Source organism: Pseudophryne corroboree, chromosome 2 (genome assembly GCF_028390025.1).
Source record: "Pseudophryne corroboree isolate aPseCor3 chromosome 2, aPseCor3.hap2, whole genome shotgun sequence".
NCBI classification, from domain to species: Eukaryota; Metazoa; Chordata; class Amphibia; order Anura; family Myobatrachidae; genus Pseudophryne; species Pseudophryne corroboree.
In genome coordinates this window covers 953,159,791-953,184,420 of record NC_086445.1, presented here as the reverse complement: position 1 = coordinate 953,184,420, position 24,630 = coordinate 953,159,791, and positions in this window count along the sequence as shown.

Below are 24,630 nucleotides of genomic sequence, written 5' to 3'. Positions count from 1 at the left end.
CAACGAGCATGACACCCTGAGCATGAAAACCCCTGGCACCGTGCATGGAACCAAGAGCATGAAACCCCTGGCAACGAGCATGGCACCCAGTGCATGAAACCCCTGACAACGAGCAGGTAATTGAAAAGTAATTAGAAGCCTTACTGTAGGACTTAATGTGTAATGGGCATTACGGTGTGTGGCATAACGTATCACGGACATTGCGGTGTGTGTCATAATGTGTCACAGGCATTACGGTGTATGGTATACTATATCGCGGGCATTGTGATATGTGGTATAATGTCTCAGGGTCATTGCAGTGTGTGGCATAATGTATCACGGACATTGCGGTGTGTGTCATAATGTGTCACAGACATTGTATGTGCTATAATGTATCAGGGGCATTGCAGTGTGTTAGCATAATGTATAACGGGCATTGCGATTCCTGTCATAATGTGTCACAGGCATTACGGTGTGTGGCATAATGTGTCACAGGCATTACGTTGTGTGGCATAATGTGTCGGGGGCATTACAGTGTGTGCATATTGTGTCATGTGCATTATTGTGTGCGGCATAATGTCTAAGGGCCATTGCAGTATGTGGCATAATGTATACTGGGCATTACTATAAGGAGGAAAAATGACAAATAATGTAAGGGGCATGAATCAGGATTATTTTTCTTTCCTGTGGTGGCCAACGTATGGGCGTGCAGGTTGCAAAACTGGGGTATAAGGTAGTCTTTTCCTGCAATGCCACGCCCCTTTATGCGAAACCACGCCCATTCCAACGAAACCACGCCCCTTTTTTGGCGCGCACATATTTATCCCTTTCTTGCTCCCAATTATGGAGCATGAAGGGGGGGGGGGGGGGCGAAGAATTTTTTGGCTTGGGGGAGAAAAATTTCTAGTTACGCCACTGAGCCAACCAACTCCTAACTGTCAGTTTTCAAACACAAGGGCAGATGTATTAACTTGGAGAAGGCATAAGGAAGTGATAAACCAGTGATATGTGCAAGGTGATATAGGCACCAGCCAATCAGATCCTAACTGTTAATTTACATATTGGAGCTGATTAGCTGGTGCATTTATCACCTTGCACTTATCACAGGTTTATCACTTCCTTATGCCTTCTCCAGGTTTATACATCTGCCCCATTGTCTGTAACATGGCATTTAGGAGCTGATTGGCTGGTACTTTATCTCCATCCACTTTATCTCCATCCAAGGCTTAGTAAATAGACCCCATAGTATGTAAATGGTCTTGCGCTGTACCCCATAAACAGCAGTGAGCTGTCTGGCTAAAATGTTACACTGTTTTCAAAAACACACTTAAGTAAATCTTGCAAGTGTCACCAGAGTAACTAATAATCCCCAAGTGTCTGAAGTATAATTATTTAGGGGTCTATTCATGCAGCAGTGAAAAGCCCTGTTTTGCGTTAAACAGGGCTTTTCTCTGCCTACTGCAATTCACAGAGCCGGTTACCGTGGAGAAGTCTCTGCCTTCTCCAGCGGTACCCCCGCTCTGTGCCTGAATCGCATCACCATACCTTTGTATGGTGAGTGCAATTCATGAAGGTGCGGAAAGCTCTGCTTTCCGCTTCTCCATGGAGTTCAGGTTCGCCATCTGAGGACGGCGTAACCTGAACTGTAGTGCGGAGACGTCAGGGAAGCTCAATGCTTCCCTGATCGCTGCTCGGCACCTCGTGCTGGCTCCGCCCCCCGACCTCCCAGCAACCACTGCGGCCTGCCGGGAGGTCATCAAGCTGCGCATGCGCAAAGGGACCCGCCGCTGGACTCCGCGCATCGCAGGGAGGGACCGCTGGAGAAGACCTCACCGCAGGAGTCCCAGACACCGCAGCGCATCGTCGGAAGGGTGGGTATACATGAATTGCTACTTATCACAGCTATACATCGCATCAAAGAGATGCGATGTATAGTGATAAGTAGCAATTATGTTTTCGTTTTCTACATGAATAGACCCCTTAGAGTGATAGTAATAACAAATTTGGTACTCCTTTTCATTGTACTTCAGCAAACAGTACCTACCTGTTTGAAAGAAGAACAGAGTGCAAAAAAAAAAAAAAATCAGAGGGAGGCAGCACATTTCCTCTTCTTTCTCTGGTTGTGTAACATCACCTTTTGAATTTTGGTCAAGTGCGGAATTGTCATCAATTAGGTAGCTGATAAATAGTGAACCCCAAATGCCCCTGACCTTTGCCAAAGCTGATGAGAAGTTTAAATTTATACGCCCCCACATTTGTGTTTTCCTCCTGGCGCAACATATCCAAATAATCATTTCTAATCTTTCCCTACCTGACTGGACTAATACATTAGATAATACATTTCTATTCAAGCATCAACCCTCATGCACCATTATTACTCTCGTACATGCGCCCCTCTCTTCTCTTGTGATTATTGGCAGGAACAGTTTCTGCATCTTCAGACCTTCAAAAAGACCCTCTCTTATTCGCTATGCACTTTGCGAGCAACGACCTATAGAGAAATGTTTTCTAAAACATTTTATAGGTGCAATTTGTCTCCATCTAGAGCTAGTGTGATCAGGTATATTGATTCGCCTAAATGTCTTAGGTGTGCTACTTCTCCTGCCGCCATTGTTTCACTGTTTTTGAGACTACCACCCAATGAAGTGATTATGGACTCAGGTTAAACAATATGCTATGTCGGATCTGATAAACTTTCTCCCAAAAAATCTGTAATGAGCAATTCTGGGGGTCTTAACCTCTGACATCTGAATGACCCATTGGAATCAGAAACTCTTAACACTTGTTTGTAGCTCATAAGTGCATTTTACTCCATTGGCTATCTCCTCTCCTGCCTTCCATTGCCCTCTTTAGGGTATGTTGAAAATAGACTGAATTGAGGCCTCACTACACATAAAAGAGCAGATTAGTAAGTTTTTACTATTAGGGAAAGCTATATTGATTCTTTAACAGATGACAAATCTCAAATTGAAACCTGTTTTCAGTCCACACAATGATATGAGATCTGAATGCTTTTAAATGATTCCCCCGGTACAGATACAGATGGAGCGTCCCTCATCGTTGCTGTTTCTCAGCCTGAATGGAGGATCGGTCATGCCTAGGCGATAGCTCAGGTTGTTCAGTTGTCGCACAGACAGACGCGTTGAGGCATGACTTCATATGCAGTTGCAATACACATCTTCACCCATGGGTGGCTAATGCTCCACTAATCCAGTACTATAAAGTGAATAGCTTTGGATTGATCTAAAAGCTCTGGCAAATGGTCAGTAACGACTGTAATGTTACTGTATACTGTACACACAGGCCAATGGTCAGACGGAGAGTCAATTAAAAAAAAAGAAACAAATAAATCAATCAATAAAATTAGTGTATACAGACGCAAGCAAATGTGTTAAAGTACTGTAAGGGATCACTGCTTACATTTAAACATGAGTTTGAGTCTCTATCAACAAGCGTCGTGGCCAAGTGGTGAAGTGTCCCGCGCCCCATGCTCAGATCCCTGGGTTCGATTCCCAAAGTGTGAATGCCTTTGTTTTTTTTTCTTCTTGACACTTTTTATTAATTTTTTTTTTATAAGATTCATATATTTAAGAACCTTACATTCAATAGAATTATGCACACAGGAATAGACCTGTTTCCAAAACTAAATGTCGAGGCGTCTGACACGCAAATCTGTAGCACAGTACTGTACTGTTTAATGTACATTCACTCTGGCCTTCTCTAGTCTTTTCCCCCAACCAAAGTGACTGTAGTATCTTCATTTACATAGTAGCCCTTCATTTGGCAATTTATTGACTGTAAACTAGCCTTTTTGTCTGAAAAGATCAGTCTCTCAGTGTAGGGGGAAGGGTGAGGGGGGAGGTGGGGATTAACCAGCGGGGGTCAGAGATGCTGTCAAAAATATAAATTCTCTGTTGGCACCCAAAACAAGAAACCAATAAATCAATAAATAAAATTAGTATATACAGACACAAATGTATGTGTCAAAGCAATGGTCCATTGATGTTCGGTTTATGTGAGCTATTAAATTAAATTCAATTAAAATGGTCTTAAAGCTTAATATCTCAAGTTATGGGGGTCTACCAGAGGATACAGACCCCAACTTTCTGTGACCCCCACAAGGCTAATGGCAAGCGTCGTAACCCATGGTGGGTCTAAATTAATGGGCCCATAATAGTCTATAGGAAAATGAGTCCACTTTGCATCCTGATATTTCCAGGTCTGGGTGTCCTAGAGACTCGAGACTGATACCACACAAAAGAGGAGACTCTTGGCTTTCGGGGCAGACCAATCACTAGTTTATGTAACACCGCAAAGGGAAACGGCAAGCAACAGTGTTTCCGCCCAGCTTGCACGGGGTGCAGGGCTTCTTGCTAGATTGGTAGATTTTGGCATCCAGGAACTTAGGGAGGAGCTTTTATCTCTCCCCATTATACTTAGAAAGATAACACTTGCCGCTGTGGCCATAACAGCAGAGTACATTACAAGCTGTTCATGCTATTTAGTTCTCAAGTAGAAAATACTGTACAGAGATGCTAAGGACGGTGATTTGGCATCCAGGAATTTAGGGAGGAGATTTTATCCCTCCCAATTATACTTATAAAGATATCACTTGCCACTGTAGCCTTTAAAGCAGAGTATGTTACAAGCTGTTCATGCTATTTAGTACTCAAATAGAAAATACTGTACAGAGATGCTAAGCATAGTGATTTGTTATCCAGGAACTTAGGGAGGAGCTTTTATCTCTCCCAATTATACTTAACACTATGGGATTTGGACGCTCACATATTCCTAACAGTAATAGACCATACAGTACCTGTAACACGTTAATTTGCATCTGTATTCACTACTATTTTTATTTGTTGATTTGTCTGCTGGACTTGGATGCTCACATATTCCTAACGTCAATGGACTATACTGTGGCTTTATAACGTTTGTTTGCATCTGTATATATTGTACTTTAATTGAACTTTATCATACACAATAAGTTTTAAAACTTGTTGCATATCATAAATGGTGCTCAAACCAATCAGCTTCATGGTTTGAAAAATGACAGTTGGGAGCCGATTGACTGGAGAACTATTTATCAAACTGAACAAGTTTTAAAACTCGCTGATTATGATAAAACTTGTTAAATCCGCTCCTTTGTTTTCTCATGGGACCACTTTATTTACCATATTTTACTTACTTTCTTTCCATTCTGTTCACTGCCAATTCCTGTGTATTTGAATGATTATTTGTACTGCCATCATTCATTCTTTCAATACCTGTAAATACAAATTTTGAAAAAAAGAAAGAACAGATCTCTGCTTCACAATGTCCAACTGTGATTCATAATGAATGAATATTTGCTAATGTTTAGTTATATTAATATTCTTAAAATTACAGATGTTCTCATTTCATACTTTTCACTGCAGCACTGCAGTTGTACTGGAAATTACTGCAGATTCAGAGTGTTCCATGCTTTGGAACCTCTCTCATTGATTTACTAACACAAATTTACAGCTGCCAGGTGCAGACAGATGCAGATTCTGACCTCATGGGACATTCTACCTCTCTTTCAGATCCAAGCAGAATATATGACCCAATCTGATTTCTGCCATGAATTGGTAAAACTTAAAACTCATACAAAAAGAAAAATGTCCACACAGATCCTCAAATTATACTTATTCAGTCATCCATTCCCTAAATTGAACATTATCAATACATTGAAATGTATCTTAATAAATTGGCTGTATTTTATGGGATGTGCATCCAGGAATAAATGTAACACAGACAAACAAAAGAACAGTATTCCTCTATGGGACACTCACTGGACTGATTGACAAACTAATATAATAGGGATGCGTCATGTGACCAGCGCACAGGATTCCGGCGGTCACCATGCCAACGCCTAGATCCTGAGTGATCAAAATGCTGGCAGATATAATGCCGACCCACAGGGACTTTTCCCACTCGAGCCACCGAGCCCGCTGTGTGGCAAGTGCAGCAAACCCACAAGGGTTTTTTTTGTGCCTACCCCCCCAGCTAGCATTCTGCTGCCAGGACCCCAGGGTCGGTATGCTGACCGCCAGGATCCCAAGCACCAGTCTCCCAGCCACAACCAATGTAATAATAGCAGCTTTTTCTATGAATATAGAAATTGATTATTTATTTATTAACAGTTTCTTATATAGCGCAGCATATTCCATTGCGCCTTACAATTAGAACAACAGTAATAGAACAAAATTGGGTAAAAACAGACAGACACAGAGGTAGAAAGACCCTGTTCGCAAGCTTACAATCTATAGGGAAATAGGCAGATTGCTAGGTTCTTAATGGGTTGTATGCTATAATCAATGTTGGCCAAGGGTCAGGAGGGTGTAAGAGTAAAGAGAGACAAGATGTGTGGTGTGATGTTGTGTACTGTACAGAGAGGATGTAATTAGATAGGGAAGCATTGAAGGTTATGTGGGTAGGTCTGAAATTTGATAGGCTTCTCTGAAGAGGTGAGGTTTCAGGGAACGTTTAAAGGTTTGGAGACTAGAGGTGAGTCTTATTGTGCATGGAGGGCATTCCACAGAGTGGGTGAAGCCCGGATAAAGTCCTGAAATTTTGAGTGGGAACAAGTAATACGAGTGAATGAGAGATGCAGATCTTGTGCAGAGTGAAGAGGTCGGTTAGGAAGATATCTTGAGATGAGTGAAGAGATGTATGTTGGTGCAGTTTGGTTAATTACCTTATATGTAAGTAAAAGTATTTTATATTTAATACGGTAGAATACCGGTAACCAATGGAGGGACTGACAGAGCGGATCTGCAGATGATGAACATTTAGCAAGGAAGATTATCCTTGCAGCTGCATTTAAAATGGATTGTAGTGGTGAGAGCATATGTTTGGGAAGACCAGTCAGGAGATAATGAGAGCATGGATCAGAGTTTTTACTGTGTCTTGTGTAAGATATGGTCTTATTCTGGATATGTTTCTTAGATGTATGTAACATGATTTTGAGATTGAATGTGGGGAACAAAGGACAGTTCAGAGTCAAGAATGACACCAAGGCAGCAAGCTTGTGGGGTAGGGATGATTGCTGAGTTATAAACAGTGACAGAGATATCAGGATGGGAACTACTATTGGATGGTGGAAATAATAATTAATTCTGTTTTGTAAATATTTGTTTGAGGTGGTAAGATGTCATCCAAGATGAAATGGCAAAAAGGCATTCAGTGTCACGGTCCAATACAGATGGTGATATATCTGGGGAGGACAGGTAGATTTGAGTATCATCTGCATACAGATGATACGGAAATCCGAAAGAGCTGATTAGTTTGCCAAGAGATGTGGTATAGATAGAGAAAAGCAGAGGACCTGAGACTGAGCCTTGTGGTACTCCAACTGAGAGAGGTAGCGAAGAGAAGGTGGAATCAGAGAAACGAGCACTGGAGGAGCGATTAGATAAGTAGGATGAGAACCAAGAAAGGGCTGTGTCCTGAAGACCTAGGGATTGTAGTGTTTGTATGAGAAGAGAGTGGTCAACAGTGTCAAAAGCAGCAGAGAGATCAAGGAGAATAAGTAGTGAGTAGTGGCCTTTAGATTTAGCAGTGACCAAATCATTCACTACCTTAGTCAGTGCTGTCTCTGTGGATTGTTGGGCATGAAATAAGATCCTGACTAAAGTGGGTCCAGTAAGCTGTGTGAGTTAACAAAAGTGTGTGAGGCGAGTGCAGGCAAGTTTCTCAAGTAGCTTGGAGGGGCATGGGAGCTGAGAGAGTGTTTTGGTCAGAATTTTGTTTTTTCAGAATGGGAGTAATCACTGCATGCTTGTACAGAGAAGGAAAGATACCAGTAGACAGAGAGAGATTACAGATTTTAGATAAGGTTGGGATGAGCACAGCAGACAGAGCTTTACCAATTTGTGAGGGGATAGAATCAAGAGGAGAGGTAGTAGAGTTGGCAGATGAGAGGAGTGCAGATACTTCATCGTCATTTGTGGGATCAAATGAAGAGAAGGTGTTAGAGGGTTCAGGAAGGGTATTGACTGTGAAAGAGCATATCATTTCATTTTGGATCTTATTAATCTTGTCCTTGAAATTGGACGCAAGATCTTGCGCACTGACAGTGGCTGGTGGGTTGGGTGAGGGAGGGACAATATTACAATTAAACTTTTATTAATATATTCCTAAAATAATAAGAAAGCAAAGTATTTTGGGCCTAATTCAGCATGGATGGCTATTCAGAGAAGTTGCAGTTGTTTGTGAGTAGAAAGGCTGCCCCAACAGGAAGAAAAAATGCCCCGCGCAAAATTTCAAATACATCGCAGTTCGATATCCACTCGCAGATGCATATGCAATTTCCGGAACATTGAAGAATCTTTGCCATTCCAGCAAATGTGAGTAGGTCTGAGGCTGCCACTAATCTGCGACTGAGACGGGCTGGGAGTGGTCTGCACTGACTTCAGACACCCTCCCTAAAAACACCTGGGCACGCCTGCATTTCTTCTCACACACCCAGAAAATGGCATGTTTCCAAGCAGAAATGCTGGTTTCCTGCCTGTCAAACACTGGCTACATTGATATTGCGATCTGTATGCAATTTCTGTTGCTATTACCCCTTACGCATGTGCAATGTGAACGCTACACCTGCACAGTCATTTGATAATCAAGCAATTTGCAATTTCTCTGACTAGCGATCCATGCTGATTTAGGCCCTTTGTGACATATATGAATAGGGTGAGACTGAGTGTTAGTGAAATAATAGCACTTATCTCTAAATCATGCATATTGTGGTACATGAACATCTATCCACTAGAATGGTATAGTCCCAATATATAATTTATAAATATTGACTAAAAAGTCTTTCAATACTGGTTGACCTTAAAATTTCATGTTTGTCACAAAAAACTTTTCTTGATTTTTATTTTAGAAATATAGCTATACAATGACAGTTTCAATATAATCTCCAGTATAGGGTCAAGATTTCCTTTGCACCAGATAGTATGCAGAGTTTGCTTTAGAGCAATACAGTACCTATTCAAATACTGTAAGAACACAATGGAAAAAAAATATATGTGTGTGTGTGTGTGTGTGTGTGTGTGTTTTTTGTTTTTATTATAAACTATGCACATGTGTTATCTAAATTTAAATTGTATGAATTGTACTCTGGTTAGGCCATACAATCTAATTTAACAGATAATAAAATCGTTAAGATTCAAACAGATCGGTTTTGTACAAAGAAAATAAAATAAGATGTTATGCTGATGCTATACTTACAGTAGTGAAAGCTGGAGATTCTATTTAAGATAGTGTAGATCCAGTGGCAAACGCAGGATTTGCAAGGGGGGGTTTCCAGAACTGGGCGGAGCCAATCATGGGGGTGGGGACTGAGGTGATCCAGTATATGCTGGGTCCGTAAAACTAGTGTGTCTGTGTGTGTGTGTATGTGTATATATATATATATATATATATATATCTATACATACATATATCTACACACATATATATATATATATATATATATATATATATACATACACACACACATACATATACACGGGTGGTCTTCAGTATGCCGGCGGTCGGGCTCCCGGCGACCAGCATACCGGCGCTGGGAGCCCGACCGCTGGCATACCGACACTTATTCTCCCTTGTGGGGTTCCACGACCCCCCTGGAGGGAGAATAGAATAGGCGCCACCGTGCCCGTAGCGTGGCGAGCGCAGCGAGCCCACAAGGGGCTCATTTGTGCTCGCCACACTGTCGGTAAGCCGGCGGCCGGCCTCCCGGCGCAGGTATGCTGGTCGCCGGGAGATCGTAGTGACCCCATATACACATATACATAGCATATTAAACAAGCATACATATATATATGTATGTGATTGACTTTATTGTGAATAGCTAGAGTAGTTTTAGTCTGTTGACCCACCTTGTGCAATTTGTTCTATGATCAATTAGCATTTCAATCAGGTGACCAAATGTTCAGAGGTATGCCTGTTCCTAATCAGAGACAGTATTTCCTTAGAGTCAGTTAAGGGGTCAGCTTGCTGGGGGTAGCTTGCTGGAATTTTTTAAGTGTGGAATTAATAAGTGTGTTATCCGAACAGTTAAAAAAACAGTTGAACAAACATTGAAAAACATCAAGAAAAGGTAACTTACTTTAACAACTTACTTTAACAACTTACTCTAACTCCACTTAACCCATAAAACACAACCCATAAAAAACAACCTCAGCATGTTCATCAAACTACTGTGTCTAATTTCAATTTATGGAATTCTCACCAAATTTAACACATTCTACACTCACCCGGAAACTCACCCCTCTGTACACATTACAGCTTCTATTCTCCACTCCCCTCTTCTAAACACTCATGAGATTTATACTTTCCTCTCTGCAAGTACTTTGACAACCGCAATTGGCCACCAGTACAAACACTCGCAAACATCCACCAAGATTTATCTCACTCTTCTGCTATTATTAGCTGGTGACATATCACCAAATCCAGGCCCCAACCACCTTTCCCTCTCACACTCTGCTGTCTCAAAACAACATAGAAATCCATCTAACCTCATAAATATCACGTGTCTCCCATCCCCCTCCAAATCACTAAAATGTGCCTTATTGAATGCACGCTCTGTTTGTAACAAATTAACATCCATCCATGACCTCTTCATATCTCACAACTTTAATCTGCTGGCTATAACAGAAACATGGCTCACACAATCAGACACTGCCTCCCCTGCAGCACTGTCACATGGTGGTTTCCACTTCTCACACACATCCAGGCCTAATAATAGTAAAGGTGGTGGGGTCGGAATCTTACTGTCACAGTTTTTCACATACACTGTTCTACCTCAGGTTCCATCACTCGCATTCACCTCATTTGAAGTTCACTCTATCAGGATTTTCACCCCCTTCTCTCTGCGTGTTGCAGCTATCTATCGCCCTCCTGGCCAACCTAAACAACAATTTCTAGAAGATTTCTCTGCCTGGCTCCCACACTTCTTATCCTCTGACATCTCCACCATCATTATGGGCGATTTCAATATAGCTCTTGACAGTCCACAATCTATTCATGCATCCAAACTCCTCTCTCTAACCTCCTCTCTTGGCCTAACCCAATGGTCCGACTCCTCTACTCACCATGAGGGCCACTGCCTTGATCTTGTGTTCACCAGGCTCTGCTCAGTTTCCGAATTCACTAACACTCCTTTCCCTCTCTCTGATCACAACCTGATCACCTTCACAATCTCTTCTATTACTTTAATTTCTAGGACACTAAAACCAAGCAAGCCTCCTCTAACCCGCAGAAATACTAACAATATACATTTTCAACAACTTTCCACTTCTCTGCAACAACTGCTCTCACCAATCTCAACATTTACTACACCTGACACTGTTGTATCACACCTGCACCAGACCCTAGAGAGTGCCCTTGATGAAGTGGCTCCAGCTACCCATCACACTCCACGTAGGCTTAGATGCCAACCATGGCACTCTAAATCAACAAGACACCTACAAAAACTGTCACGTAAAGTAGAACGTCAGTGGCGGAAATCTCAGAATCCAAGTGACTTTCTCACATATAAGACTACCTACAACTCCTATCGTCAGGCCCTGGACACTGCCAAACAAACATATTTCCAATCTCTCATCTGTTATCATGCCAACAACCCCAAGCGACTTTTTAATACATTTAAATCACTTCTTTACCCTCCCTCACCTCCCCCACTAGCTACTATCCGTGCACAAGAACTTGCTTCCTACTTCAAGGATAAGATTGATAAAACCCGAGATGAAATGGTATGCTCTAACTCAGCCAGTGACCTGCTCAATTCCCTACCTGAACCCTCTGGCACTTTCTCTTCATTTGATCCCACAAGTGAAGATGAAGTATCAACACTCTTTTCATCCTCCTACTCCACTACCTCTCCTCTTGATCCTATACCCTCACAGGTCAGTAAAACTTTGTCTCCTGTGCTTATCCCAAACTTAACTAAAATCTGTAATCTCTCTCTCTCTACTGGTATCTTTCCCTCTCTGTTTAAACATGCAGTCATTACTCCCATTCTAAAAAAACACAACTCTGACCCAAACACACTCTCTAACTACCGTCCCATTTCTCAGCTACCCAGTCCCTCCAAGCTACTTGAGAGGCTTGCCTACACTCGCCTTACACACTTTCTTAACTCGCACAACTTATTGGATCCACTTCAGTCAGGCTTTCGTGCCCAACACTCCACAGAGACGGCACTGACCAAAGTAGTGAATGATCTAGTCACTGCTAGATCAAAAGGCCATTACACACTACTTATTCTTCTAGATCTCTCTGCTGCTTTTGACACTGTTGACCACTCTCTTCTCATACAAACACTACAATCCCTAGGTCTTCAGGACACAGCCCTTTCTTGGTTCTCATCCTACCTATCTAATCGCTCTTTCAGTGTTCACTTCTCTGATTCTACCTCCTCTTCTCTACCTCTATCAGTTGGAGTACCGCAAGGCTCAGTCTTAGGTCCTCTGCTTTTCTCAATCTATACCTCCTCTCTTGGTAAACTAATCAGCTCCTTTGGATTTCAGTATCATTTGTATGCTGATGATACTCAAATCTACCTATCCTCCCCAGATTTGTCACCACCAGTATTGGCTCGTGTCACTGGATGCCTGTCTGCCATTTCATCTTGGATGTCATCTCGCCACCTCAAACTCAACATTTCCAAAACCGAATTAATTATTTTCCCACCAGCTAAGAGTAGTTACCAACCTGATATCTCTATAACTGTTGACAATGCAACTATCCACCCCACCCCACAAGCTCGTTGCCTAGGTGTCACCCTTGACTCTGAACTGTCCTTTGTTCCACACATTCAATCTGTCTCTAAATCATGTTACATGCACCTTAAAAACATATCCAAAATACGCCCTTATCTTACACAAGACACTGCAAAAACTCTAATCCATGCACTCATCATCTCCCGCATTGATTATTGTAATAGTCTCCTTACTGGTCTTCCCAAACATAGGCTATCACCACTTCAATCCATTTTAAATGCAGCTGCGAGGCTAATCTTCCTCGCCAGACGTTCTTCATCTGCTGATCCGCTCTGTCAGTCCCTCCATTGGTTACCGGTATTCTACCGTGTCAAATATAAAATACTTTTACTTACATACAAGGCTATTAACCAAACTGCACCATCATACATCTCCTCACTCATCTCAAAATATCTCCCTACCAGACCTCTCCGCTCTGCACAAGATCTGCGTCTCTCATCCACATGTATTACCTGTTCCCACTCAAAATTACAGGACTTTACCCGGGCTTCACCCACTCTGTGGAATGCACTCCCACGCACAATAAGACTCTCCTCTAGTCTCCAAACCTTTAAACGTTCTCTGAAAACTCATCTCTTTAGACAAGCCTACCAAATTTCAGACCCACACACATAACCTTCACAGCTTCCCTATCAAGTTACATCCCCTCTGTACAGTCCACATAAACTCACATTTTGTCTTCCAACATTGCTGGGTGATCATATCATATAAGAACCTAGCAACCTGGGGAACCATTATGTGACAGGTAGCATCTATCCTTGTGTATCAATGCCTATTTCCCTATAGATTGTAAGCTTGCGAGCAGGGCCTTCCTACCTCTGTCTGTCTGTCTTTGCCCAGTTTTGTTCTATAATTGTTGTTCTAATTGTAAAGCGCAACGGAATATGCTGCGCTATATAAGAAACTGCTAATAAATAAATATATATATACATGTACACACACATACAGTACACATATATATACACATGTATATATATGTATATATGTATATCATATGTGTGTGTGTGGGTGTGTTTATATGTATGTATGTATGTATGTATGTATGTGTATATATGTATGCACATGGATATATATGTACTATAATTAAAATAAAGTAAACTTTTATTGCACTTGCAAGTGCCACCAGGAAGACAGCAGGCTGCAGAGGACGCTAGACAGTCATTAATAATATTCATGCAGCTTAAAAAAAAAAAAAAAAAAAAAAAAATTTTTTTTTTTTTTTTTAGTGGAGGGGGGTTTCTGGGTACTCGGAAACCCCCCCTGGGTGTGCCACTGAGATCAGATGGATAACAGGGGATAAGAACCCATGTGTGGTCCGAGAACCAGTTGTTATTCTACTGGTCACAAAAAAATTGTATTCTGCAATCTGTCCCAGCAAGTTTGATGCTTGAACAGAAAAGCATATTCTGCAACAGGTTATGAGTCCAGACCAAACAGAAGAACACAAGCAATCTTCCACTGCTATTTGAAAAGTGCATGTGAGTAATCCAACACTGTATTTCAAAGTGAAAAAAAATCAATTAACTCAAAGTTTAAACTAGAAAAGCCTAAATTATATAAAGGTAATTGTTAACTGAAAATGTAAGGATGATGTGCTGCTATTATTACCTATAGGTTTTTCGTTAACATTTTGCATCAGTATAATCTGTTGCACTTTACAATTGGGAACTAACAACTGCATACAAAACACAGGCAGACACAAACAACCATAGCTGAAAGATATACATTTGTGAACCCCTGTAAATGGCACCCTGGAAGCTGTTTACAGTATGATTCATCACAGTTGAACCTCACCAATGGTTCAAAATTTAAACAGATTTAAAACAAAGAATGTGTGGGACTCAAACAATTACAGGCGCAACAATATTAACATGGTTACTACTTAACAATACGTTCCTCGGGTGGATTCCACTCAATTAAGTAGATAGAGTTCTGGTTTTCTTCAACAAGACATTCCTTCCTCTCATGTGGATTTTGCCATAAAAAGAAAAAAATATATAAGTGTAATAAAGGTTTTAACAATACATGAGTCTCTCTTGTTGCTATACACTTTCAAACAGTGAGGATAATGAATATTTCACCGAAGAGGCGTACCCCAACTCACTTTTCCACAAAATGGGATAAACCCATAAAGGTATCTTTTATACACCACTGTGTTCGACAAACTCACTCTGGTGATGAAACCTTTTAATCAAGAAGGATAAGCATACCTCACTCACAATAAGAGGAGGCTGGATCAAGCATATCAAGGTTTCTTTCGTTGATAGCTCCCTATTTCTTCCAGCAGGATGCTTTTTCCTCTTGTGTGGGTATCACTGTGGGAAAGAAATATATATATATATATATATCACCATATATTGCCGGCACTCCACTATAAAGACAGCTTGCTCCGGTGCCACATCAGTAATAATGCAAATTCCAAAAAAGAAGGCACTCTGGAGACATCAATTGTAGCAAAAGTAACGAAAGTGTATTCAGGTCGGGTCGAGTACTTTCGGGGTCAACACCCCGTCCTCAGGACCACACCACAACAGTACAATCAAAGAACATAAGTGAACACTTACCCCCTTATACCCCACAGCCTGCAGTGATCTCCACCCCGCGTCGCCATTCCGCTCTCCCGGGCCGCCGGCCAGAGGCGCATCAGCTGACGCATTTCCGGAAGTCGCTCTGCCGTTACCATAGGAACGTCCTATTTGCGTTCCAATAAGCCGGACACGATGCGTTCCACAAACGGTCCTTCAATGCACTCACATGCAGGCGCCCTATGGACACAACGGAGGACACAGGTTATAAAGAACACAACAGAAGTACATACCAAAACATTACAAATTATACTAAATACCTAAACAAAGAAACATATACATATACACAAAAAATGTAAAACCATATACAGTATGAGAATCATCCTGTCATAGTACATCATAGTAACTCATATAGGAAATACATAGCTAGAAACTCAATCAGAAATCAAGGGAACAACTTCACCCATACGGACTAGAGATATTATACAAAGGAGTTCCAATTAATTTTGTCATTCAGACCACCAGGTTTTGTAGTTCCCAACCTCAGAATCCAACGTGATTCTTTAATTAACAGTGTCTTAGCTCTGTTACCACCTCTTAGGGACTCAGGAACATGGTCGATAATAAAGTATCGTATAGATTCCAGCGGATGATTATACTCTTTTAAATGTCTAGGGACAGGTTGATCAATATCTTTACCACTGAGGGAGAGTCTGATGGCTGACCTATGAGCGTTCATTCTTTCCTTGAATTTACGTGTGGTCTGCCCGACGTAGAATAAGCCACACGGGCAGACAACCACGTAAACAACATGACTGGTGTTACAAGTAAGCACGTATCTAATATCATACACCTTAGCTGTATGAGGATGTTTGAATTGTTTACATTGGATGATGAATTTACATGTAGTGCAATCACTACATGAATAACAACCAGCTGGTTTGGTGTATGTGTTCGGTGCTTTAGGGATATTCAATCCTGAAATATCTGTACGTACAAGGCGGTCTCTTAAATTACTACCACGCCGAAAAGCGGCAATTGGTCTCTTGTTATTAAAGATGGGGAGATCTTTATCTGAGCGTACTATTGGCCAGAGAGCTTTACTGGCTCTCTTAACAATGGGGCTAGCTACCGTAAAATCACTACTCCATGGTAATAGGTTGTCCTGATTGCGAATCTTAGGTTCTAACAACTCAGTTCTAGACATATTCAGGACCTTAGTCTTTTGTACATCTAGCAGGTTGCGATCATACCCCCTGCATACAAATTTGGATATTACCTTATCAACTTCACCAGGTACTTTATCTATATTACTGGAGATGCGAGCAACACGCATCATTTGGGACAATGGTAATCCCTGTTTCAGGGCAACTGGGTGATGACTGGTTGCTACCAGCAATGTATTTCTGTCAGTAGGTTTATTATAGACTTCTGTTTCAAATTTATGATCTACAATACTGACATGAACGTCTAGGAAGTTGATATCAGAGTGACTATAGGTATATGTAAACTTGATCGGAGTCTGCATGTTATTAATCTCACCCATCATCTCAAGGAACGTTTCTATCCCCCCAGTCCAGAGTAAAAAGACATCATCGATGTACCTTTTAAACAAACCAATGTGTCTACTACGTACAGGGTCAGAGAAAAAAATCCTGGTTTCAAAGTCGAACATGTATATATTAGCATAAGAGGGGGCGACGGAAGAACCCATCGCACACCCTCTTAATTGTAAATAATACCTACTGTCAAACAGAAAATAATTACGACACAAAGTAAGTTCAAGTAGGTGCAAAAACAGCTCATGATCAATCAACTCTGTGGGTACATTAGCCTCAATAAAGTATTTCATCGCCCTCATACCCCCATCATGGGGAATGCTAGTATATAGGCTGCTGATATCCAAGCAGCACATTAACGTCCCTGGAGGGAGTTCTGGATAATCTTTCAGAATGTTTAGAAAGGAAGTAGTGTCCTTTAAGAAGGAATTCTGATTCAATAAACAGGGTTGCAAAATGCAGTCCAGAAACTGCGACACTGGGGAATATAATGAGTCTCTGGCCGAGATTATTGGCCGTCCTGGAGGTTTTTCACAATTTTTGTGTAATTTTGGAATAGTGTACAGTACTGGGATTTTGGGGTACTGTACACATAATGCCTCATGAATTTTCTTTGAAATCTTGTGCTCTGCATACGCCTTTGTAAGGATATGAAAAAGTTCCTTCTGGTAGGTGCTAGTAGGATCACAGGGCAACATCTTATACACCTCTTTATCGGATAGCTGGGATTGAATCTCACAACGGTAATCACTAATGTTTTGGATAACTATGGCCCCGCCTTTATCAGCGGGCCTGATGGTAATATCCTCATAGGATTGCAGGGACTTCAAAGCCAAATGTTCGACTTTAGACAGATTTAGGCGAGGTTTCGCAGGTGCATTAGCAAATTTGGTGACTGCTTCATCCATCAATCTACAGAATGTTTTGATTGATGGATTGTGGGAAATTGGGTCATAATTAGATCGAGATCTTTTCTGTAAAAAAGATTTAAAAGCAGAATCCTCACTGGAGGGCGTCCTACTAGCAAAGAATTCTTTTAGTCTCAATTTTCGGGCAAACCTATGAAGGTCACATTTCCAATTGAACTCATTATGGAAGTTAGTCGGTACAAAACTCAAACCACGGTTAAGCACCTGCAGTTCCTCTTGAGTGAGGATCCGATCAGAGAGATTGAATATTAAGTTGTCTTCTTCTTCTCCTGCACTTTTCTGACCCCTCTGGTTCTGCCTGCCCCGGCGGGTGGGAGTTCGTCTAACACCCGCATGGGCTTTTTCTTTCCAGGATCTAAAGGGACAGATGCGGTCTTGCTTCCATCATCTGATTCAGATACCGCAAAGTCACTATCCGTGCTAGATCTGCCCGCCCCTGTCTGAGGGGGTTGTTGTTTCCTTCTTTGCCATGGTCGCCGTCTATTAGCACCCATCGGTCTCTCCTGTCCACCTGTAAGCCATTTATAGAATGGCTTACAGGTGGACAGGAGAGACCGATGGGTGCTAATAGACGGCGACCATGGCAAAGAAGGAAACAACACGGATAGTGACTTTGCGGTATCTGAATCAGATGATGGAAGCAAGACCGCATCTGTCCCTTTAGATCCTGGAAAGAAAAAGCCCATGAGGGTGTTAGACGAACTCCCACCCGCCGGGGCAGGCAGAACCAGAGGGGTCAGAAAAGTGCAGGAGAAGAAGAAGACAACTTAATATTCAATCTCTCTGATCGGATCCTCACTCAAGAGGAACTGCAGGTGCTTAACCGTGGTTTGAGTTTTGTACCGACTAACTTCCATAATGAGTTCAATTGGAAATGTGACCTTCATAGGTTTGCCCGAAAATTGAGACTAAAAGAATTCTTTGCTAGTAGGACGCCCTCCAGTGAGGATTCTGCTTTTAAATCTTTTTTACAGAAAAGATCTCGATCTAATTATGACCCAATTTCCCACAATCCATCAATCAAAACATTCTGTAGATTGATGGATGAAGCAGTCACCAAATTTGCTAATGCACCTGCGAAACCTCGCCTAAATCTGTCTAAAGTCGAACATTTGGCTTTGAAGTCCCTGCAATCCTATGAGGATATTACCATCAGGCCCGCTGATAAAGGCGGGGCCATAGTTATCCAAAACATTAGTGATTACCGTTGTGAGATTCAATCCCAGCTATCCGATAAAGAGGTGTATAAGATGTTGCCCTGTGATCCTACTAGCACCTACCAGAAGGAACTTTTTCATATCCTTACAAAGGCGTATGCAGAGCACAAGATTTCAAAGAAAATTCATGAGGCATTATGTGTACAGTACCCCAAAATCCCAGTACTGTACACTATTCCAAAATTACACAAAAATTGTGAAAAACCTCCAGGACGGCCAATAATCTCGGCCAGAGACTCATTATATTCCCCAGTGTCGCAGTTTCTGGACTGCATTTTGCAACCCTGTTTATTGAATCAGAATTCCTTCTTAAAGGACACTACTTCCTTTCTAAACATTCTGAAAGATTATCCAGAACTCCCTCCAGGGACGTTAATGTGCTGCTTGGATATCAGCAGCCTATATACTAGCATTCCCCATGATGGGGGTATGAGGGCGATGAAATACTTTATTGAGGCTAATGTACCCACAGAGTTGATTGATCATGAGCTGTTTTTGCACCTACTTGAACTTACTTTGTGTCGTAATTATTTTCTGTTTGACAGTAGGTATTATTTACAATTAAGAGGGTGTGCGATGGGTTCTTCCGTCGCCCCCTCTTATGCTAATATATACATGTTCGACTTTGAAACCAGGATTTTTTTCTCTGACCCTGTAGGTAGTAGACACATTGGTTTGTTTAAAAGGTACATCGATGATGTCTTTTTACTCTGGACTGGGGGGATAGAAACGTTCCTTGAGATGATGGGTGAGATTAATAACATGCAGACTCCGATCAAGTTTACATATACCTATAGTCACTCTGATATCAACTTCCTAGACGTTCATGTCAGTATTGTAGATCATAAATTTGAAACAGAAGTCTATAATAAACCTACTGACAAATACATTGCTGGTAGCAACCAGTCATCACCCAGTTGCCCTGAAACAGGGATTACCATTGTCCCAAATGATGCGTGTTGCTCGCATCTCCAGTAATATAGATAAAGTACCTGGTGAAGTTGATAAGGTAATATCCAAATTTGTATGCAGGGGGTATGATCGCAACCTGCTAGATGTACAAAAGACTAAGGTCCTGAATATGTCTAGAACTGAGTTGTTAGAACCTAAGATTCGCAATCAGGACAACCTATTACCATGGAGTAGTGATTTTACGGTAGCTAGCCCCATTGTTAAGAGAGCCAGTAAAGCTCTCTGGCCAATAGTACGCTCAGATAAAGATCTCCCCATCTTTAATAACAAGAGACCAATTGCCGCTTTTCGGCGTGGTAGTAATTTAAGAGACCGCCTTGTACGTACAGATATTTCAGGATTGAATATCCCTAAAGCACCGAACACATACACCAAACCAGCTGGTTGTTATTCATGTAGTGATTGCACTACATGTAAATTCATCATCCAATGTAAACAATTCAAACATCCTCATACAGCTAAGGTGTATGATATTAGATACGTGCTTACTTGTAACACCAGTCATGTTGTTTACGTGGTTGTCTGCCCGTGTGGCTTATTCTACGTCGGGCAGACCACACGTAAATTCAAGGAAAGAATGAACGCTCATAGGTCAGCCATCAGACTCTCCCTCAGTGGTAAAGATATTGATCAACCTGTCCCTAGACATTTAAAAGAGTATAATCATCCGCTGGAATCTATACGATACTTTATTATCGACCATGTTCCTGAGTCCCTAAGAGGTGGTAACAGAGCTAAGACACTGTTAATTAAAGAATCACGTTGGATTCTGAGGTTGGGAACTACAAAACCTGGTGGTCTGAATGACAAAATTAATTGGAACTCCTTTGTATAATATCTCTAGTCCGTATGGGTGAAGTTGTTCCCTTGATTTCTGATTGAGTTTCTAGCTATGTATTTCCTATATGAGTTACTATGATGTACTATGACAGGATGATTCTCATACTGTATATGGTTTTACATTTTTTGTGTATATGTATATGTTTCTTTGTTTAGGTATTTAGTATAATTTGTAATGTTTTGGTATGTACTTCTGTTGTGTTCTTTATAACCTGTGTCCTCCGTTGTGTCCATAGGGCGCCTGCATGTGAGTGCATTGAAGGACCGTTTGTGGAACGCATCGTGTCCGGCTTATTGGAACGCAAATAGGACGTTCCTATGGTAACGGCAGAGCGACTTCCGGAAATGCGTCAGCTGATGCGCCTCTGGCCGGCGGCCCGGGAGAGTGGAATGGCGACGCGGGGTGGAGATCACTGCAGGCTGTGGGGTATAAGGGGGTAAGTGTTCACTTATGTTCTTTGATTGTACTGTTGTGGTGTGGTCCTGAGGACGGGGTGTTGACCCCGAAAGTACTCGACCCGACCTGAATACACTTTCGTTACTTTTGCTACAATTGATGTCTCCAGAGTGCCTTCTTTTTTGGAATTTATATATATATATATATGTGTGTGATATCATTTTCAACTGCACGCCACTCTTTTTAATCGCTGTGAACATTCACACGTATATGAATTATGTCTCTTTCACTAAAGAGGCGTACCTGACTCACTTTTCACATAAGAGATGTAAACCTATAAAGGTATCTTTCATCCACCACTGTATCAAGAAAGGATAAGCATACCTCACTTACAAAAAAGGAGGTGGGTTCAGATACATAACGGTTTCTTTTGAGAATATTTCTCTTTTGCCTTCAGTCATTGTGCTTTTTCTACTCGTGTAGATATCACCGTGGGGAAAAAAATATATATATGTGTAGTAATGTTTTTTGACTACTCAATATTTTCTCTCATTGCTGTATACATTCACACATGGGAAGATGATAATCTTTATACAGGGGAGGTGTACCTAAACTCACTCTTTGTATAAGAGGAAACCACCCGTAAAGGTATCTTTTAATCCACCACTGTGTTTAGACCATATCCATCTAGTGGTGAGCCCACTTTCCCAAAAAAGAATAGGCGTACCTCACTCACACCAGATAATGCTGATGAAAGCACGTAAAGGTTTCTTTTATGTTTTTAGTGGGTGAATGTAAGGCGTACCCTACTCACAAGAGAGGTGATTATATACAAGCGCATCTGGGTTTCTTTTGGAGACTGGATAAGATGAAAGAATTCTTGTCTCCATATATGGTGTTTCCACCGTGGTGGCGAGTTAATCAGAATTTTTTTTTCCCAATCACAATGGATCCACATAAAAAAACATGATTTTTATTGTTAAAACATGCCCCACACAATTGGGGAAATATACAACTGACAGACAATTCTTCTTAAAAAGCACCCAGAGTCTGAAAAGATTGTAGCAGCAAGACTCTAACATAAAAGGAGGTCCAAAAAAACATCCTAAAACATACAATAAAATCTAGACCAGCTGAGAGTGTGGATCTATTCGACTATACTACATAGATATTGTCAAAGTCGAAAAATATAGAAACCTACATTGCCTTGTTTTATCCCCATGCGTGTGCCCGCTGCACATGCACAGGCCTTCCCGTGTGTGAACATATTCGCAGTCGCGTGCACGCTCAGGCACACGGTATGTGCATTTACGGTAGAGTTTGTGCGCGTCTAGCATGCGACTCGATCGCTACATATTTAATCAAAATAATGTATTTTAGAAGTTAATATTCCCCTGAGTTCAGCAGGTATCAGTGGGTCTAAGATGGCTCTTAGACCTGAGAAATCCCCCTTTGCATGTTGGGAGGGCTTCACATATCTTATGCATAGTTAAGCACAGGAATAGTAATTAAAGATTAATTGTATTCCGAATAAATTACACCTAAGACCAGTCAGTTTCTTTCCCGCAGACGGAATACAATAGCCTTTAATTACTCTACGCTTTGAGATTCAATGAAGAGGACTGGCACCTTTGTTTATGAATGGGTCTGGGTTTCTCTCCAGAAGAATGATTGCTGAGATGTCATTGTCTCAACTGAAAGTGGACAGTGAGAAAACAAAACAAAACCCAGAGACAGGGTTTGTTTTGTATTCCCCAAACAATAGCTTCCCACAAGACAGGAATTTGAAATAATAAGAAGTGTTAGTCATCACCCAATTTTTTGAATAACCAAGATCACATGGCCAGCTCAGCTCACTGATGCAGCTGGCCCGCATGCTGTGAGGGACACACCCACAGGTATGAATATACTGTACTCACATGAAGTCAGAGCTCACTCTCACTGAGAACCAACCTAGCATCCAGAAGCATGGCATGCTCCTCACCGGGACTGATCTCCTTACTAAGGCTAAGTATGATACCCAATATCTCATAGATAAATAACATAGAATAGTTAAATATGTGTTTGTGGTAAAGTAGTTGTGAAATGATTATCATAGAATAGTTGATATGGAGATATAAATGGCTTGGGGTTGGTGGTGCTTGTGCAGTTATGTGATTGTTGTGTGTTTGTGATGATACTCTATGAAATCTGTAATGAATTGGAACAGTAGACAATCTGTAGCATAGCATCTCTGGTATACATTTATGGATGGTGATTTATAACAGATTATAGTAGTTTTACATGATGCATCTTGCTGAAGGTTAGAAGTCAAAACATACTTCCTTTTGTTACTGTAGTCATGTGCTTGTAGCAATAGCAGGCTGATACTTGTGGGTACCTGGTGATCTGGTCTTGTGATGGCTCTTATGGACAGCATGAGATATGTGGTGCTGATTCTGGAAAGATAGCATAGTCAGCATACCATATGCTCTGGTTATTGAGATACTGTGTTGGCTTGAAATTGTGAAAGGTGATTAGATGGTTTGGAATTGTAAAATCAGCACATATGCATTATATTGAAGCTTAGACATTTTGGAATATAGTGGAGTCTTATGTCTTCTGCTATGTGATTATGGTGTAGCAAAGAATGCCATGTGTTTGGACTTGCAAATCTAAAATGGCTGCTGGCATTCCATTTTGAACCATATGTTACAGACTTTGGAATCATGGGAGTTTTTCCCAAAATGGAGTCTAGCTTCTGTCCCATGCGGTATTGTAGGGACCATTGTATTGTTACTGTATGTTATGTATATAAGGACAGCCAGCCTGGGCCAGCTCACTTTTCTCTCCACAAAGGTTCTCAGCATTGACTAACTGCGCAGCGATCATTCCCACATGTGTAAGTTCTCTGCAGCCATTTTACCTCCTATTTGTTATAAGCCATTCTCTCTCTCCTTCCCCTTAAATGTAATTGTGCCACTATTGTATTTTTAACGTGTATTTATTCTGTTAGGTATTTATGTTAGCATGGTAGTGTATAAACTGTACTGTATATTCTTTTGCAATTGAACGTTCATTCTCTCCCTTAAAGGTGTTAGAACCTTAGACCGGTATTTGAGTGTTTATTATATTTCTAAGGGTTCTCTGAGCGTCCCAGTCGCTCATATAGCTTTTAAACTAACAAGGTTACATTGCGTTGCATCCACACATTATCACTGCATAAAGGTTTACAGTATAAGTACATTCTTTAAGGTATAGTTATTAAGGTTTAATTCTGTGAGCGTCAGCGCCGCTTGTGATCTCCTCGTGGTCTCGAGCGTCCGCTACGCTGGTAGCGTATCATTACGGTAATCGGCAGCCTATGGTGTGCTTGATACCAACAGCGTATTCTCGCGAGCGTTTGTGTCGCTCGAGCGGCTCACTCCCG